Source organism: Protopterus annectens, chromosome 3.part0 (genome assembly GCF_019279795.1).
Source record: "Protopterus annectens isolate FY-2018-M chromosome 3.part0, PAN1.0, whole genome shotgun sequence".
Lineage (NCBI taxonomy): Eukaryota > Metazoa > Chordata > Ceratodontiformes > Protopteridae > Protopterus > Protopterus annectens.
The window spans coordinates 266,777,751-266,799,542 of record NC_056731.1 but is presented as its reverse complement, the minus strand read 5'-3'; positions in this window follow the sequence as shown (position 1 = coordinate 266,799,542).

Genomic DNA, 21,792 nt, shown 5'->3' with positions numbered 1-21,792 from the left:
TTTCATATATATGTTTCAACAGATATATATATATATATATATATATATATATATATATATATATATATATATATGTGTGTGTGTGTGTGTGTGTGTGTGTGTGTATGTCTATATGCAACACATGAATGATTCCACAGAGCTTTCTCACTATTGTTGTATGCCTCTATTGCATGACATGTTTGAAAAAACAACAGCAATTCCTTTAGCTCAGATGGTGTAGTAGTAAATTGCTCTGACTATAGAGTGCATGGTCTTGGGGTCGAGACTTGGGATTGATTTTTTTTTCATTAATGTTAAATAACCAGACTGCATGATAAGTTTGAAAAAGCAACAACAATTCTTACAGCTCCGATGTTGTAGTGGTATGTTGCTGTGATTGTAAAGCACAGCATCACAGGTCCAAGACTTAATAGGGCTGATTATTTTATTGCTGGGCAGAACAAGGGCTTTTGGATACAGAGTGATTAAGGCACTTTTAAGCAGTTGCAAGTGGGTTTGCATGGGTTTGCATGATGCTAAGTGTTGCTAAAACATGGTTATTCTATTTTAGCTTCAGTTAGCAGCACTTACTCCTGCTTACCCCTGCACTAATTTCTTTAAAAGAAAAGAAAAAGGGTGATAGGAAAGTGGTGAAAAAAAGAGGCATACAGAGGGAAGTACAGTATGAAAGGCAGCTAGGGAAGTGCAGGACAGGTGTAGGAAAGGTCCATAGCTGTCCATTTCTTCTACAGTAACAGGTGTGAATGTCTACAGAATTAGGAAGTGAATTTGGATGCTCAAACCCCTGAGAGAGGGGTGAGGACAACAGTAATGTGTTGTCATGCCAATTGGACCAGATTACATGTGTCCAGCGGACACGTGTGCAAAATGAACAGCTATGTATGGGGCGTAATTTTTTGGGGGGGAATAGATTGCCCTTTTTTTTTTAAGGTGAGAGTGGGATGTTGGGGAAGGATAGTAGGTACATTTGGGGAGGTAAGTTGGGTAGGAAGACAGACAAGACAGCAGACAGGGGTGGTATATGATACATGTGGGTGGTAAACACCTTGGATGGGGAGGGTGGTTAGGAATTCGATGCACATGAGTTCCCAAATGGATACAGTGGGACTGAGATCCCCACCCATGGGCAGTCACCACTGCACCTTCACGGCCCCAAAGGTTGCTGTGCTGGGGGATGAACAGGAGGGGCAGGCTGACCCTCAAGTTGCACCAAGCGGCTCTCAAGCTGGTGCAGCTGATCACCAAACTCCGATCGGAAGACACTGCGTACCAATCCCCGGACCTGACTAAGGGTGACGGTCTCCTCTCTGATCCCGCTCCCATGGGGGTGAGCCCCATCCCCTGAGGCAGGTGGTGGAAGACCAATGGAAGAGGGAGGCCCAGATTGGGTCCCTGGCATGCTGGGGCCCATTGCCATGGCCAGATGAGGTGGGACAGCCATATCTGCTGGGATCTGCCTTTCCAGATATGCTATGGTATTAAGCTTTAAAAAATATGGTGGTTAGTCATGAACAACACATTTCAAGATTAGTTGTAACAGCATGCATGGGTGTTCCAATTAACCCCATAAAACAGTTTTGAAACAGTTACATAGCAAACAGAACACATGCATATATGGAACCACAGTAGGCATTATAACAGCATGCAAGTCACATTGACAGCAACAGACCACCAATTATAGTATTTGAACGAGGTTCATTAATGTTCAAGCAATTCAATATTTGTAGCGCAATAAAACACAAGTCCCAACAGTAGGTTTGGAGAAAGACATACCCATTATTTATGTGTATACATTACTGATGCAGATAGGTGTGGGTGAGAGAGAGAGATGGCAATTAACAACTGTATAGGCTTTTATTTTTCACAAGTACACTGATCAGTACTCTACTCATTACTCTCCAGGTCTGACCTCACTTTACATGTACCTATGGCCTGGGGTTGGACAGTGGAAGTGTTGTACACAGAGTATATTAGTAATGCCTTCTTATGGCTACTACATACATTTCCTTACCTGGCAGACCTGTGGAGGAAATTACTGTTAACAATACCTGACTTTTTCTACACATATTCACATATTCAAATATATGTGACACCAAATGGTATGTCCTGTACTCATGCTGTGTGGGTGTGCTACTGACATACTCTGCCGGGATTTCTATCTGTCACCCTAGTTAATGACAGCAGTGACCACTAGCCATGACAGTGTGACAGTTGAGGGACATGTGTTGGAAAAAAATACTTGCTGTATGTACTTATCTTGCTGTCATTTGCAGCCTTGGGGTTGGACAGTGGAAGTGATGTACACAGTATATTAGTAAAGCCTTCTTACAGATACTACAAACATTTCCTTACCTGGCAGACCTGTGAAGGAAATTTCTGTTAACAATACCTGACTTTTTCTACACATATTCACATATTCAGAGGTCCATATGTGACACTGTACAGGGTGTCCTGCACTCATGCTGTGTGGGTGTGCTACTGACACACTCTGCCGGGATTTCTATCTGTCACCCTGGTTATTGACAGCAGTGACCACTAGCCCTGACAGCTTTGACAGTTAATGGACATGTATCGGAAAAAAAACACTTGCTGTATGTGTTTGTCTTGCTGTCATTTGCAGCCTTGGGGTTGGACAGTGGAATTGTTGTACACAGTATATTAGTAAAGTCTTCCTACAGATGCTATAAACATTTCCTTACCTAGCAGACCTGTGGAGGAAATTTCTGTTAACAGTACCCGACAATTTCTACACATATTCGTATGTGACAATATGGATTCAGCTTATTACCACTGCCAGACACATATTCTTGTGTGACAATATGCATTCAGTTTATTACCACTGCCAGGATTCAAACCATGTCTATATGTTGTAAGCAAGTACACCACACTTGTGTTTCATCACAATGAGCTATTAAGGAATTGTTAACTCATGCTTGAGTTTTTACTCCCTACTACTCTCTGATTTACACAATCTGACCTTGTGGTTCTGACATTCATGCATGGCAGATGGTTCTTGTACTGTGTATTCATACTTTGACATATTACAACCTAGAAAGCAATGGTTAACACAAAGCACTGCTGCAGGGGATAAAAAAATTGATTTTACAGCTTACTGTTCAGGGTTCAACTCTTGGTGCATGGCACATTTCATATAATTGTTCACCTGTTTTACAGCTCCACAATCTTTGCAAGATGTGCCTCACTTCATTCTTGCTGTCAGAGCCATGGTTGCTGTGCAGAACCTGTACACATTTATATTCCAACCACAACATAAAGTAAACACAATAGTCTGTTGTTTTTACTTTTATTGAAAGTTACAGAGACCTTTATTGTTAAATATCCTGTACATCACTACTAATCTGCTAACGGTCATTTTGTTAGTTACACACAGTACACAGCTTACCTACTGGTAGATGACATTCTACTCATTTCTATTTATTTGCCCTGAATACCACAAGCTAGATTTGTACTCACCAGCCTCCTGGCGCAGCCTTAGCAGTCTGTTTGTGTGTGCATCCACATTTGCAGCCCTCTCATCTGCAGCTGTACAGGAGATAAAGAAACATTTATGCATACCTATTAATCACATACTCAGGCTGGACTTTGGAGAACAATAAGTGATACTGATACTTACACACTTCTGGGACATTCTATGCCCATGTGTCTTGTGTCCACTGGTCCAAGAGCTCCCTCTTCCTAGGCTTGAGGTCACCATAATGGTGCAGGACCTGCTCAACAGTTCGAGGGATGCCAGTAGCACTGGTAAGATCATGTGCAAGATGGTCCCAGGCCTCCACTTTGTACTGTGAGCACTGGTACTGGTCGTGCAGCAGCCTCCCTTCATGGTCTTTCACAAGGAGTCCAACCATGACCCTGGACTCCTGAATGCCCCAACACTGCACCCGAAAGCGCGTACCCTCACTAATACCAGCCATAGTGCCTTCAGTGATCAGCTACAACTGATTATGGCTGTATTCCCACCTGCAAGGTTTAAATAGAGCTGAATTCCATCACTTTTCCATGAATGGATGATTTTGAATATGCTGAGCTAAGCTAAATGACAGGCAAACCCTCTCAGCTAAGGTTAGCAGTGCTTAAAGGGATAGATGTTGAGAACTGCTTACCAATGTGCAAATCCTCTTAGCTGGGCTACTTATTGCTTAGCATTTACATTTAAGCAATGCTTACACCAGCTTAGCATAGCTGAGCACTACTTAGCATTGCTCACATTTCATTTTATAAAGTATCAAGATTTTGGGATTGATTCATCATTACTGCCATATTATACTTTTATGTTTACCTTCCATGACATCCCCGTATATGCTTTCACTAAATTATATTGTTGTGTGACTATAATGTATGGGGCACTTGTGTTTATATGGGGGTTTCACATCTTTTCTACACTGACATCTCACCTTTGGACCTGCTACACTACACTGGTTGACAAAAAACAGTTGCTACATAATCTAAGTTTACAAAAATAATTTTAACACTACTCCCCCATATAAAAGTAAGTTTTCTGTCTTAGTACTCAAACTGTGAATGCCTGCATGTAAAGCCAGGACTCTAACCACTACACTACTTCAGTTTGGAATTTTCACTTGTATATTTGCATGTATCTCCTGTGGATGTTTAAGCTATGCTAAGCAGATGGCCATAACATGCACACATGCTTAGCTAAGCTTAAACATTCCTTAGGCTTGAAAAAATGTTTATGCTATTTTCATATTATTATATTATATAAGTGAGTCTTGTGGTGTTTTGACAAGTCATTGAGGACTGCAATTGTGAAATAATGTCATTCATTTGGCTTTCAGGCTTATATCCTTCATGGACTCCTGCTAATATATATCCTGTTATCTATCAACTTTCTAATTGTGTGAGGGCATATTTTCAGGTGTGTCCCTAATGTATTATTTATTCCCCCCATCATTTTTCCCTTTGTTAACATGCACTGCTGTAAGGGGATATTGGTATACATTTGCTTTCAGACTTCTACCCTTATGTAATTCATGGTAATGCATGACCTGTTCGCTATCAAATTTCTATGTTTGTAGGGCTATGTTTGTGCTTTTTCACTTTTGGGGGATTTATCCCCCATTATGTATGCATTTGCACACATTTCCTGCTTTAGCAGGTTACAAAAGTGTCATACGGCACTTTAGCAATGCAGGGGGTGTGTTACAGGACCTGTCACACACCACCTACATTGCTTTCTTGTTGCCATTTTTATTTCAGAGTCCACGGACACTGAAATGATCATTTTTTTCATTTCAGTGTCTGCGGACACTGAAATACTGGTATAATATTAGAGCAAAGCTTTAATAGTATGTCAGTTTGGCTTAGAAAAGTGCTGTACAGCACTTTCTGAGTGCAAGGGGCATGTTTAGTGTCCGTGCACTACTCAGACATGCCCCCTGCACTCATTCATAATTCATATCCCTGTAGATTAAGCAGCAGTTCATCTTCATTAATATGCAAGGTGCACTGCTGTTAAAAATGGACATGAACCATTCAGTGCAAGAATAGTCTTATTCTTGCACGAAGCTTCATGAATCTGGGGGAATGAGTTTTGAACTTTCCAAGCACAGCTCTGTGAACATCAATATCACAGATGATCATTTTCCATAGCAAGTCAATGCTGATGTGGTTTCTAAGTGTGTGCCAACAGTGATTTGTCCCATCTTTGTGTTTGTGTTTGAGCAATTGTATATATGGGGGGGCACATACCCCCTTCAAAATAAATGTAAGTTTTTCATTAGGGTGATTTCTTGACAACTTGTCATCAGTGAGTTGGCTTCTCACAGAACTGTGACTTGACAAATCATAGTGAAATCACTCCTGCTTCAAACTACTACAAATTAAATTTTAAGCCACTGATGAAAACCTCGTGCAACAACAGTATTCTATATTAATATTCTCAAGTGATGATCATCAGAAAATTATGCAAAAATACCCATTCTTTGTTTCAAATTCTGTATTTATACAACAAAAAATTATCAAGTGTGCAGCCTTCGCTTTGCCATTTGGTGTATGTTGGAATTGTGATATTGTGTCACATTGCTCTAGTATTTATACTGGTGTTGTGCAACATTTCAGATTGTTAAAACCTTTGTGTACACATTCTACATGACTAATTGTTTCTCTTTGTCAACTACGTCATTTCCTTGCTGTGGCTGAAATTGGTCCATTTGGGAGCAGTCCAGTACACCAGCTAACAAATATAGCACACATGTAAATTAATAAATACACATCATTTATGTTGTGTGTTGTTGGCTAGATGTCATTCCCCATGAATGGGATTCATCATGCTTCATTTCAGCAGTCACTTGCTTACTATAGTGTATTTCAAAATGTTTTACTTGTTTGAAACAGCAGGGTTCAAAATCATCAGTACTCTGACAGACTGTGCTGTATCATACAGTGTCTGCAGTACATTGTTGCCACTAATCTCTGAAGTGAATACAAAGTCTAAAGGTAGACTCAGTGTTGTATGCATGTGCCTTCAGTTTGTGGCCAATTAACACCAGATAGGTGGCACAGTGGTGAAGCAGATACTGTTGTTGCCTCACAGCCAGAGGATCCCTGTTTCAGTTCTTGGCTGGGATACCTTCTGTGCAGAGTCTTCATGTCCTCCCTGTCCTCCCTGTGTTTGTGTGGGTTTCCTCCAGTTTCCTCCCACATACCAAAGACATGCAGTAGTTGGATTAGACAGTCTAAATTGGCCATAAGTGTGTGGTATGGAAACACTACTGTGGCAGTTAGCCACCTGGTGGTGTAAACCTTGGTTCTAGATGATTGTCACTGTTGAAGTGACATCCTGACCCCATGTACAAAAATAGGAAAAAGGAGTTCTGGATAGAAAATACAATGACATCAAATTCTATCCATAATAAGTTCTCCTTTACTGTTGCTAGTGAGGCTGCTAGGAATAACAAAGAGAGGAGGAAAGAAGTAGGTACAATTCTGGTCTTTCAGAATGTCCAGTCTACACTCCTTCTGGAATTACAGCAACTTTTTCACAGGCAAAACATTTCAATATGCCTCACCTTAAACTAAGCCTGATTAGAATGGTGTCTTTTTTTATAGTTCACAGGTACGTTTTAATTTAAAGTTCTGTCTAATAATGGCAAGTGAAAGTGATAAACTGAGCTTCTGTAGATACATGCATTTAACATGTTATTTAGAAAGCACAGTGACTATGTGTATAGTACAAGTAACACTATTACAAAATAACATGTAAAAGATATTGAAAGAATATCTTCCAGTAGTGAATATATAATGAGGCAGGCCACACTATTTCTTTCAATCTGGTAAGTATTACAGTGTTTTTAACCAAACACTAACAAAAGCAGCAATAACTTAAAGGGATCATTCTCTTCTGCCAAGGTAATCCATCTTCACACTGAGAATAAATAAGTATGGGTGTGGGTTGACAAAGCCCCTATACTGTGAGGTGAAGAGGGGGGCACACTTGTGTAAAACATTTTTTTTTAGATTATTTTCACTTTAATAGTTTCATAAATTCATACTAGGCTGCTGATTGGTAGGGTCATTTGTTCCCCAGCCACTAAGGTCCTATTAAACTATTTATCAGCATGTTTCTATACTTATTATCTCTTTTTATAAGGGTTAAAGGGGATACTCATGAGGTGTATCTGTGCCTCCAATCCCCTTCTCTAGTTTGTGTTTGAAGATGGTCAAGGAGCTGTTTTTGCTTAGCATCAAAGGGGAAGTTTAAAGTAGACAAATACTTTGAGAGAGATATCTATCCCATCAGTAGATTCTGTTTTTTTTTATTGCTACAGTGGAGGTTTACTTCTTTTGAGAGAATGTTCATGGTGGTTCTGTTTTCCAAATATAGAGGAGGTCACACAGCACTGGGTCTTTTGAGACACAGGCAACCCATTAAGAATCTGTACATTTAGTACTTTAAGGCAATCTGCATAGCACCATTTGCTGCCAGTTTGGTAACAGTTTTAACAGCATGCTCATTTAAGAAAGTTACACTTTTGTAGTTTATGGTAATCTGTATATAACTGCTGTAAACTCTGTTCTTCAACTGCAAAACATGTATATATTGTAAATGAAAGGTTGAGGAAGATAAAGCGGTACAGCACAGTGATGAAGACTTCTTCTTCTTTCGGCTTTTCCCGGTTAGGGGTCACCACAGCGGATCACCTGTCCGCTCATGATTGGCAGTGGAGTTTTTTACGGTGTTGAGTTGCCAGCCCAGCGCCCAACCTTCCACAGAAGGCACACACACACACACACACACACACACACACACACACACACACACACACTCATGCCTAAGGCCAATTTAGAGTGCCCAATCCACCTACAGCATGTCTTTGGGATGTGGGAGGAAACCGGAGCACCTGGAGGAAACCCACGCGACCACAGGGAGGAGCACAGTGATGAAGACTATGATCCTGATATAGGAAATTATAAAATAGGGCAACAGATAATAAGAAAACCTGACGATTTTGTGAAAAAAAAAACAGGTAATATAGTCCTGATTTAACATAACTGATATTATGATTGTGTAAAAGAAAATGATAACATGAAAACATACACTCAGTGTATAGCTAGCTGATAGTCCACACAGGACATACCAATGTACATGCAGATACATAGGCCAAATTAGAAAGGTTATCATGTGATGTAAGCTTGGTGCACACCTTGTGGTAACCATTTCCGATTCAGGGCAGCTCCACCATGGTGGTGCAGCACCATGGCAGGCTGTCTCTATGGCCTACCACAAATACTAATGAGGCATTCTGGGGAGCAGTCCATTCTACTTAGCCATGTGCTCCCCCACCCCAGAAAAGCCTGCACTAAGGCATTTACACAGCCAAGTAATTCAGACAATCACTCAAATGTGATTGTCTGATGTCCACCCATGTTAATGATCATGGCCAAAAGCTCATGTTGACCTGATTGTATTAAAGGTAAATGCCAGGGAATTTAGTGGACAGGTTGTGTTTGGTGAGGGGTATGCATGTCTGAGTGCAACCTTTCTAGTCTGGCCTATGTATCTGCATGTACATTATGTAATGGCATTTTGGGAAAGGCATTTCCTTTTTAGTAATAACATCTACAAGGATAATGTAGCATGGTACACAAGGTACCAAGACGACATGTTTTTTTGTGTGGAAGGGCCAAACAAGCATGGTAGATGAATTTATTACAAAAATAACCGAGTTTACCAACTTCTTAGAATTCACATACCAGGTAGAAATGGATTCTATCAGTTTTTTAGACATTCGGATAACTAAGGATAAAACCAATAATAGGTATAGAGCAACCATTTATAGAAAGCCCACCTATTCAAATGCCTTTCTGCACTTTACAAGCTGTCACCCATATTTTCAAAAGAAAGCTGTTGTAAAGGGCCAAATAGTAAGGGCAGCCAGAATGGTTTCTGCAGATAGTGATTACATATTGGAATGTGCAAATTTGAAAGACATGTTTCTAAAAAGGGGGTACCCAGAACCTTTCCTTACACATATTATAGATGAAGTTAACTTTAAAAGAACTTCTGGCCATTTTAGACCCATAGTACAGAATGGCTACCAAGGTAACTATAGGGGTGATGATATACAAAATCCTGTTGAAACAGAACACATGAGTACTCACCCAAGAACAGTTAGTAATGTAACAGCTAGTCTATTGATTACATATTCCTTAGACGTTAGTTACATTAAGGACATCATACTGAAGAATTGGACTATAATCCTGGAAGATAACAGAATTAATAAAGTGTTGGAGTCACGACCACATTTCACATATAGAAGAGACCTAAATTTGAAGACCCTTTTAGAAAGACAGAGCCACGAGCATACATTTAGAAATGGTATGGGTAAATGTGGACACTGTCAGCAGTGCAAGTACATAAAATTAGGAAAGTAGTATACCATTAGAGATAGACAAAATGTAATAAGAGGAAAGTATACTTGTGATTCCCAGGGAGTAGTATATGTAGCATTATGTGAATCTTGCCCATCATTTTATATAGGCAAAACAGAAAGAAAGCTGAAGTAAAGAATTTATGAGCACCAATATAATATTCAAAAGGGAATTCTGACAAACACCCTGGCTAAGCACATAGCCGAGAATCCAACACATAAGTTTGCCATTACAGTAATTCAGAAAGTTGAACCTAATCTAAGAGGGGGACCATGGGAATTAAGATTAGAGGAATGTGAACTTATGTGGCAAATTTGGACATCAGCACATACACCCCCTGGGCTGAATGAATATGCTTCTATAAAATGTATATTGAAGTTAAAAGCACTTTTTAGATAAAATGTTAACTTTAAGAATATGTTTTTAATCTAATACTTTCGCTATTAAGTTTATTAGATTAGTATGGGTTATATTTACACACAAACTGATGTTTATCGTATCTAACTTACATTTTTTTACATATATTTTTTAGATATTTAATTATTTATGCAAGTCATGAATTTATATGGTTTTTATATAATGAAAGATAGTTAGGGTCCTTTAGAGGTGCCTATCATTTTGTCTGATTTTTCTGAATTTTCGATATTTATATTGAATATAAATACAAACAAAACGTTTTTGTAATAGTAAGTATTTCATGATTTTATAATATTTATTAGGGGTTTTAATAACATGTAAAAACAAGTTTTTTATACTGTTGCCATAGCTTCTAAGGCATTGCAATAAATTGTAAGTCAGGAAGCAAGGGCACTTTAAATATGAAGTAGTTTTAACTAATGGTTCAATCAAGGATTTAACTGTTTAATTGTTTAATTATGTTGAATGTGAGTATAAAATGGTGGTTTTTATGGCTGTTGAGTTGTCTGATGAAGTTGGGGCATTTGCCTCAATGAAAGCGCTTACAATAAATTGTTTTTTTGTGAAGTTTAAAGCAGCGAACTTGCTTTTTTGTTGTTTTTTACCAAGCTAGTAAAGTGCACAGTTTGTAGAGGTATAAGTTGTGTAAGATGCATATATGGGTGTGTGTGTGGGGTGCGGGGGATGGGTGACTGTATCAGTAAGTGCAATTGGAGGCTGTGTGTTTGCGTGTGTTTATAGGTGCGGGGGATGGGTGACTGTATCAGTAAGTGCAATTGGAGGCTGTGTGTTTGCGTATGCATTTATGTGTGAATGCATGAATGTGTGTGCATGTGTGCGTGTGTCTGTGTGTGTGTGTGTGTGTGTGTGTGTGTGTGTGTGTGTGTGTGTGTGTGTATGCATGTGTACATGTGTGTTTGCACACACGTGTGTGTGTGTGTCTGTGAGTACATGACTGTGAATGTGTGCATATGTGTGCGTGTGTGTGTGTGTGTGTGTGTGTGTGTGTGTGTGTGTGTGTGTGTGTGTGTGTGTGTGTGTGTGTGTGCGTGTGTGAGTGTATGTGTGCGCTGGAGGGTTCTATCATACCTCCATACTCTCATGGACAATGAGCAAATCCTGCAAACATTGGGGAGGAACATAAGCCACCAGAAATAACTCTATTTTGTCTTAATGGCACTTAAAAGTAATACAACAAAATTTTTGTAACACCAAAGACATGGGGTGGAGGGGAATACTAGGCACCAGGGACAACACTGTATATTGTGCCTTATAGAAATTTAAAAGTACTAGAAGAACAGTTTTGCAACACGAAAGACATGGAATGGGGAACACTAAACACCAGGAATACTCTATTTAGAGTACCTTTGTAGTACTTAAAAATATTTAAAGTCTGTATCCTTGATGTGTTAGTCCTTGGCTCCAGCACTGGACACTAGGGATAGTGCTAAAATATTACCTAAATCTTTGCAAGTACACATCAAGGGAGAGGAAGTTTCAAACCCTGCACTCCTTAAACAGAAAGCCACTTTCCAAGGAGGAGCCTTAACACACTATATTAACTGGCAGTGCTGCAGTTTTGTTTATTTTATTGCATTAATAAGCATGATGCTCTAATATCTGACATTATTCACTGATTGCAACAGTCATAAAGGATGTACACACCTCCAGAATGGTAGCCCAACATGACGTATCAGAGATACTTCAGGTGCAGCTAACACTGGGTAAGACAGAGATTCAGGTCGCAGCCTGCTATAGGTCCCCAACTATGACCCAAGACTCACACTCCAAGTTCCTAGGCACCTTGGAGAATATTACGGTCCAACCTAACACTCTCATAATGGGAGACTTCAACTACCCCACCATTAGCTGGGAAAACTGCTCATGTACCAATACACTTGCCCAACGTTTCCTGGAATTCCTTAATTCCAATGCCCTGGACCAGCTCATTCTTACCCCCACTAGAGGTAGCAACATCCTTGACTTGGTCATTACTAATATGGATGACTGTTGCTCTGTACCAATAGTCAACTCCTCACTGGTTAGATCCGACCACAAACTAATCACCTTGGAAATCTACAACCCTCTCAGCTCCCACCCCTGCAAAGGTAACCACCATGAAAAACTTCTCCAAAAATAACTTTGGGCTCCTAAAAACAGAGGTGGCTAACTTCATGGCACCCATCCAATTGGAGAACAGCTGCATGACCGCTGAATCATACACTAATGCCCTGTAGGAACATATACACAAACACATGGCTCTCACCATACCCAATAGAGCCATGATGATCTCCTCCAAAAAAGGAAGCCAATCTGGTGGTCCCCTGCCATAAACAAGCTCTACAACAGAAGGAGGAAACTGATGAGAAATAAGGTGAAGCCCCAAGAATGGAAAAACTCCCTTATCAGCCTCAACAAAAAGTTGAGATCCCTCATCAAATCCTCTAAAGTTAGTTGTGAAAACAGAATTGCAGCAGATAGTAAAGGCAACCACAAGGCCTTATGTAAGAAATCTCCACTGCAATACCCAGATTTACTCGGAGCTTTTACACAATGGCACCTCCTATACCAAGCAAACAGATATTGCCAATATATTGCTGACATATTCAGTCCCAACTTTACCCCTCTCTCCCCCACCAAAGGACCAATCACAATACCAGTAGATTGCAAGGCACCCAGTATTACTGCTGCACAGGTTAAAACAGCACTGTTCAAGGCCAAAAATACAGTTTCTATGGGACCTGACAATATCCCTGGCTGTATTCTACATGAACTACAGAGTGAACTGGCACCTCACCTGTGTACCCTGTTCAATCACACCTTCACCTCAGGCTTTCTCCCTAATGAATGGTGCACACTACAGTCATCTCTCTCCACAAAGGAGGAGCGACTACAGACCCTGGGAACTATCGCCCCATTAGCCTGACAAGTCTGATATGCAAAGCTATGGAACACATCATCATGGACCTAATAAACAAAGCTATAGGGAAACTCCAAACTCTGGAACCCACACAGTTTGGTTTTGTGAAGGGCAGATCATACCTGCTCAACCTGGTCAACTTCTTTGAGTCAGTCACCAGAGCTGTGGATGAAAGCAAGGTGGTTCATACAGCCTACCTTGATCTGGCTAGGGCCTTTGATACCATTTCCCACTCAGGAATCATAGAAAAACTCACAAAGCTGGGCATCAACCCCTATGTCACTAGGTGGGTTGCAAACTGGATCACAGGTAGAACCCACAGTGTGAAAGTATCTGACTCCAAGTCGGACTGTCGACCAGTCATGAGTGGAGTCCCACAGGGTTCAGTCCTGGGTCCTCTCCTGTTTGGTATCTACTTCTCTGAAGTTCAGGTCAACACAAAGGGACTCTGGCTGGCAAAGTTCACAGACAATTGCAAGTTGGGAGCCATAATTAACTCCCCAAGTGATGTTGACATCCTACAGAACGGCCTTACTGAGACCAAAGACTGGTGTCAGAACCATGGTCTTAAGCTCAATGCCAAAAAATGTGTCATCATCCCCTTTGGGAAAAACCCAGTTCCAATGAATTACCACATTGATGGTAGTCCACTGAACACAGAAGGCGTCATAAGAGATCTGGGAACACAGGTTGACAGCAACCTCTCTTTTGACCACCACCTTGCCACTATGGTCAGAAAGTCCTTCTATGTGGCACATCTCATTACTAAGGGTTTCACATCCAGGAAGAAAGAGGTCATTGTTTCCCTCTACTCTTCCCTCGTTAGGCCAATCATTGAGTACAATGCCCCATTTGGCATGTACCTCACTAGACACCTGCAACAACTGGAGAGGACGCACAAGTACCTCACAAAGCGGATCCTCGGCCTTAAACATTTGTCCTATATGGACAGACTGAAAAAACTCCAACTATTCTCTGTCTCATATCGCCTACTTAGAGGCAATCTCTGCTTGACTTACAAAGCCATGTCTGACCCAGCTCTGTTAGAAATGCTACATCTAAAGAAATCCCAATCCCTCCGCACTACACGCTCCAGAGACCACAACCTCATTACCACAATCAACAGAACAAGCTAGAGAGACAGGTTCATAACCTAGAGGCTGCCCATGCTATAGACTTCCCATACATGTCAAGTGGAGTGCCTCACTGGCCCTCTTCAAGAGGAATTTTGACGAGTGGATGAGAAATAGAAAATTCACCCCGGGGATCACTCCAGTGGCTCTTCTTGATAGAGACACTGGGAACTAAGGTTGGGTAGCATGATACCAGGGTAATCCTATGGGCTAGGCTTGTAAAGCTCCAGGGCCATTAGCCTAGTACACACCTATGAACCTATGAACAAGAGACAGAGCTCCCATTAGAGGCAACAGCAGGAGCTGTATGCAAAATCAGGCACAGTTCTGAGGGATGGGGTGTGTCTGTGTAATGGGGAGGCAACACCAGACAGAAGTCTTAAGCAAACAAATGAGTAGATACTGAATGCAGAAACCAAGACCACTGAGAATATTAAAAAAAGGATTCTAACAGTATTCTGACAAACAACATAGACTCCAGCAGTAACATGATAAAAATGAAAATATGCAACAGGGCTCAGGAAACAAAGAAAAACTACAAAAGCAATCCAACTCTTTCATGATGGCTCTAGCAACATCTCAAAGTGATAAAAACCTGATAAGGTGCACATGGGCTAGGCAGTCATTTGCTACCATCTTGGCCAGGCTCTTCTCATCCCTGTTTCTCATATAAAGACCTCTCCAGCTAACTCTTTAATAGGATTTCACTTCACCTGTTTATAGCACTTTACTGATCTCAGCAAGACAGCCATAAGGTTTAAAATTGTGGGTGGAGACAGACACTGAAAACTACAGAATCTTTCCTGTCTACCCTATGCCACACATGCTGACACATGATTTCTCCCTGAAACAATATCATATTTGAAAAAGACAAAAATGGAACCTTTGTCATCAGTAGCAGCGAAATACATGGAAATGGAAAAAACTGAGAGGTACTTTTTTGGACATTAAGCAACATCTTACTATTGTTATAGAGATAAAAAAGTAATTCTTTGATAAAGCTGACTATATTGCAGGATGACATTTTCCTTTAAGAGTAAGGAGCTGGCCGTGTTGTCATTGGAGGACATGAGCTATATTAGAATACCTGATAGCTGAATATACACAAAGGAACAAAAGTCTGATAGCAGATTGTGCAATGCACACAACCAAAAAGGCCTTAGCAAAACACACAGACTCTTGTGTACAAAAATATTTATAAACTTCCCTTTATCAAAGTGTCATGGGAGATATGCAAATGCCTCTTAAAAATAATGTTTTGCTACCCTAAGTCATGAATGCACAATGGCAAATGAGTCTGTAATGCTACAACCAGGCTAGTAAGTCAGGCTCTGTTATGCATATATATGTTCCACCTTTATTTCAGCTAATCAGTAGGCAAAAATGGAAAAACTAGATATTTTCTCTAACTTATACTTTAAGAACAAACATCTCATGCAATCATTTAAGGGTCGGTATGAATAATATAGAAAAAAGGACAAACGTCCTTTAAGAAATGCATATAGGATCCAACGTGAAAGAGTCTTGCAAAACACTGAAATGTGTGAATATATTTAAACCTCCCTTTATCTGGGCAACATGATAGACATGTAAATTATATCCTAGGCATTTTAAAATGCTTCAGCATACTGGCCCATGAAGGCATAGTAATACACAATTCTAGACATCAAATCAGTCTCTAATAGTTGCACATGTCTCACCCATATTTGCATTCATCTGTAAATTAGCTTCTTGATCTCAAATGACAACAGTCCAACTCACTCAAAAGTGCTACTGCATTACTTGAAATATTTTTTTTTCCACAGGACAAGCTCTACTACCCTCATCATATAGTGGAATTCACCTAGCACAACCCCAGTTGTTATATATGCTAACTCCATGGTCATGCAACACTGGATGGGAAAGGAAATCCTCAATGCAGCACACAATGGTATTACACACACAACAATTCTGAAGTGACTACATTACAAGTGCATGCTCTAGAAACAAGTATACATTTCAGTAAATGTGACAGAGCAGTTAGAAGCTGATCAAAAGGAGATAATTTACTAGTAGGGATGGCCATATAGAAAGATACACACACTCACACTCGCGCACGCACACACACACACACACACACACACACACACACACACACACACACACACACACACACACACGCACACATACTGTTAAGCCAGAATCACTTGACATTATATTATAAAAAGCAACAGAGATTATAGTTCACATTATTTGGATTCATGACCTAAACGAAGGTAATAGTCTTGCTTGAATTTAGCTATGTAATTACCGGAGTAATAATGCAAAAGTAGTTAAGCTTTGGCTATAGCTACAAACTGGCAAGATGCCTTTAATGGAAAAATAAAACTGGTTTAGACAACTTAGTAATGGCCAACAGGTATAATTGGTCAATGAGATCATCACCTCATGAGAAACTATTTGAGACACCGCATTTGAATTCCTAAAAATCCAAATCAACATAAACAAGACTAACTTGACACTTAATAGCTCATTACTAAATATTCTCCATATCCCTTTCTGAGCACAATAGCTATCTTACCACTTCAGCTGAAATTCACATTAAATCCAAGAACTTTATGTGTATGTGTATGTGTAGGGTGGGGGTAGACTTCCAACTCTCCATCAAAAAACTGTCTGACCTCTACTGCAAGTGGTCGGCATGTGGGGCACTTCCTTGACATTATAAATACTAACTCTCTTTCACAAATAACCATCCTACTAAGAACGCAACTATACTTGATCTACCCTCATAAATTTGTCTAGTTCTTATACATCTCCATATGTATCATCACACCTTGCTAAATCAGACTATAATTTATCATCTTTTCCTCTAAAACCGTTGGTACTTCCTCTGTACCCAGCTTTGTGTTTAAGGACTTGTCAAAAATAAACCTTCTTGATGACTTAAATAAATCTTACTGAAATCCTCCTCCTCTGAAGGATCCCATTGCTCAAGCCTATACCTCTCACTTTGACTTCTACTCCCACTTAAATAGTTGAATTGGTAAGGAAGCCCCAGTCTACACCACCATATATAATGAGAAATTTAAAAACAAACCCCTGTGGGTGGAAATCCCATCTAAACAAAGCACACACCATGAGAAACGTCAGAGATTGATAACTAAAAAGATCAAAAAAATCTTAATTACCAGAAGAGATTAGCAGCTCTTTCTCTGTACACAGCCTCCTTACAGACTTGTCTGTGGAGGGCTGTGTCTACCCATTTCAGCCATGAATGATCCAACCCTATTTGACCTCCTGTTCCTTCACAAACTAATGGTGCATCAAATATTTAGTTAAAGGAGATAAACCTTCATCAGCAAATAAATAAGACACACTAGTGTGATAGATTCATATTTCGATGTAGCCCTCAGTTCTGGAACACACTTCCACTACATGTCAAGCACAGTAGCACTCTTGCCACCTTCAGGTTAAACCTAGATAATTGGATGGTCATCCTCAAGTTCTCTCCCGGTCTACCTTGTCTTGCCCTCCTTAATGACAGAAGTAACTATTGACTAGGGTTTTAAGAATTTTTGCTAGGCTTATAAAGGTCTGCATTCTGACTGCCTAGGACTTGCCTATGAACCTAAAATTATTATATTTGGATAGAACTTATGGTCACTGTTACACAAATTTGATTGTTCAGGTAATGCAAACATAAATTAGGTGAATTAAAATCTTCTACACCAGCTAAAAATGAAATACATTTCCAGTTTAACAGTTTTTGTATAACCTTGTGTGACAGCATTTCAGTCATATGTCTGGTTTGCCAGCTTTCTGTGCCTCAGTGCATGTTCAGAATACTTGGTTTGATGAGGTTGTGTCTCCACCTTAAGCCTTCTGTGTTGTTTTCCTTTCCTTGGTAAGCATCTATCATGCTTCATTGAGAACTACTGACCAAAAATCATGCACTTACTTGCCCGTTGTTTCCTACCTGATGTGTAATACCTGTTCTTTCTAAAATATTCCTACATTTACAACTGTTGGATCTCTATACTTTCCTGGGTGAATAATTCTAAGATGTGCAGTGGTATGTAGTGTATCTTTTGACTTATTTTGACTTCTTGAATGGAGTTTCTTATCATAGGTTCTTTTATTATTCTCTACACTGACTGCATTATTTAAATATTTCTTTGCTGTAAATGCACCTCCCAGTTTTAACTTCTTTCCCTTTCGTTGACTCAGACTTGGTTAACCACATTTATTCATTGACAAGAAACAATGCTCCACCTTTTTTTTTCATTGATACAGTGCATTATCTGGCAAAGCCAAAAGTATTGCCAGCATATTTTATGGTAGCAGCAAAAAAGAATGATTTATTTCTAGACGTTTTCTTTGACATGCCTGTTATGTTTTTATAAACAAAAGTGAACATACAGAGCTTATGCTTTTACTACCTTGGTTGATGAACTAGGAATGGTTTATGAACATTTTGTATAAACCTGGATTATCAAGTCTTTCCTTGTCTATATTTAATGCATATTAAAAAGTCATAATGTTTGTTAGTGTGTGTTGAATACAGACTGTATAGCATGGCAGGATGTGCACCTGCTTGGATTCATGAGGATATTTTGCTTTATGTTTAAAGCCAGTGATATGACTATATAGCAGGAATAAACAACATATTTTTAGTACCTCATATAGATCTGGTCAACACAGTATTAGTCTAAAAACAGAAATGATCTCGGGACCAGAACGTTTACTCGTCAGTCTTGTCCAACCACATGTATCTAAAGCATAGTGGTTGTTATGGGGAAATTAGCTTCTATAGCTGCATGAATGAGCTATTTGACCCTTTTACTTTCTCTGTTTCATTGCATAATTAATTCATACATATGAATCAGAATAATACAACAGATTATTTCTAGTCATATAACACAAATAAAGTTCTTTATATTTATGGCCCAGAAAAAATTGTATATTCTTACAGCTAAAGGGCACACAATGTACAGAATGTCTAGCCCTATGATATAAGCAAAGATACAGATTTCCTGAAATGCTGCTTCTGGAGTTTGAATCAGGAACTTGTTACATAGCTAAGCATATCTGCCATTAGCTGAGGACCTTCCTTAAATGCGTCTTTGTTGTTTGCAATGCCTACATTAGCTTAGTTAACTTGGTGTCTGTGTGTGAGTATTGCATACTGACTACCTTTCCAAAGGGTGTGTGTGTGTGTGTGTGTGTGTGTGTGTGTGTGTGTGTGTGTGTGTGTGTGTGTGTGTGTGTGCGTGTGTGTGTGTGTGTGTGTGTGTGTGTGTATCTATATATATATATATATATATATATATATATACATATATATATATATATATATATATATATATATATATATATATATATATATATATTCATCGAAGAAGCACTTTTGCAGAAGTATGCATGTAGGTAGAGGGAGTTGTGGGGGAGTAACTGTTGCGGAGATTGTACTACTGTGCGGATAAGGGAATTTTTTCCTTAGCCTAGTACTAACCTATGAACCTATGAACCCACTGTAGTGTGATCTCGGAGTGAGAATATTAAAGTGGGGGGTGTGGGGGGAACAGCCCCCCACATGGGGGGGTGCAGGGGGCTTGTCCCCCTTCATAAATGCTTTTTTCTTTATTTTTTTAACGCACTTTAGCGAAAGTGCTTTTTTGGTAAAAGCACTTTCGTTAAAATGTGTTCGGTGAAATTGGATTCGGACTGTTATATATATATATATATATATATATATATATATATATATATTTTATATATATATATATATATATATATATATATTATATATATATATATATATATATATATATATATATATATATATATAGTGTGTGTGTGTGTGTGTGTGTGTGTGTGTGTCTGTATACAGAAACTGTTTGCCTTGGAATGCCTCATCTCAGAGTTTTCCCTACCCAACCCCTCCCTGCCTGGCACAGCTTATTGTGGTGCCACAGATATGCTGTTGCCCCCCCCCTCTTTCTTTCTACCCCTAGTCTTAGTGAGTTGTCCTCACTTAATTAGAGCAACGGCTACAAAATAAAAATTCTTCTTAAAGTCACCAGTTCACTTTAAGGTAGCTGTGTTAACTGTTTTTGTTTAGCTCTTTGATTCATTACATCTTTTTGGATATAATATAAGTGTAGATAGACTTTGTTGACACCAACACTATAGTCAATCATGATGACTTTTAATTTTAATTTTAATTTTACAATTTAGGTTGTAATTTTAATACTAAATTTTTGTCTTCAACACAACAATAAATCTGCATAACTTGACAATGCTTAGAACACATCAGTATATGTGCCTCTATAGATGTTTATGTTTTTTTTCTGGCTAGTAGGCATAGTGGTCTGACTAATGGTGAATATCTTTAGAATGATAAATCATCTCTTACCAAAACATCAGGTGTCAGCATGATCCAGACGTTCTAAATACAAATAATAAAGATGACAAACAATGATGTCATATACTTCATCAGTGTCCAATTAGTAAAATTCATACACTGAGGAGCTAGTAAAAGTAAGTATAATTAATACACATATAGTACAAATAATAAGACAAATAAACAGATATTTTCTCTTAATATTTGAATAAGACACTAAATTGAATCATTCTTAAGTCCTATAGCAAGATACCTTTCTAAGTTCACCTATAATTTTGCTTCACACATTAATAAAACAGAATCAGAATCTCTATTCCTAACATTCTTAACATTTACTTATAAGCACTGAAATTTAAAAGTATGTACATTGTCTCTAGTTAAGAATATGCAAAGCTACTGGGCTTCCTGTGTTTTCCCTTAAATTTCACTTAAATATTTTGTACACGAAGTGCAGAGCCAACAGATAGTGTAATGTGAACCAAGTCCTACATCATTGATTAAAGTTACTACTTTCAGTACATGAAAGTATGTAAATCTGAGACTGGTTAATGTTCTTAAATTTATTATTTTATTTGCATATATAGGTACCTTGACCTGGATATTAACCAACACTTTGACTATGGTCTGGATTCCAAAAACTACAGAGTAGCAGTAGGGCATGGCCTCTACTATTCCACCCTTACTCCTCCAAATATTAAAATTTGACCTGCACATCATCCAGAGGGGTTTAATCTGATGAATTCATTACCTCAGCATCATGTGGTATTGAATCAGTTGGGAACTACTGCACCCATGACAAATAATTCAGCTTAAAAATATTCCATGCTTCATTAAAATATTCCATGCTAATGAAGCACATTACCTTGACTGTGAACAATCTGAAGCTGTCTAGCTGAAGTATTCAGGCAAAGCAGCTCCATCTCTATGAGGGAAATGGAATTGCAGGTAATGATCTTGACTGCAGCATTAGTTTCATCATACAGGTGGAGCTGCTCTGCTATGAGGTCATGCAGTCTTCAGCTCCA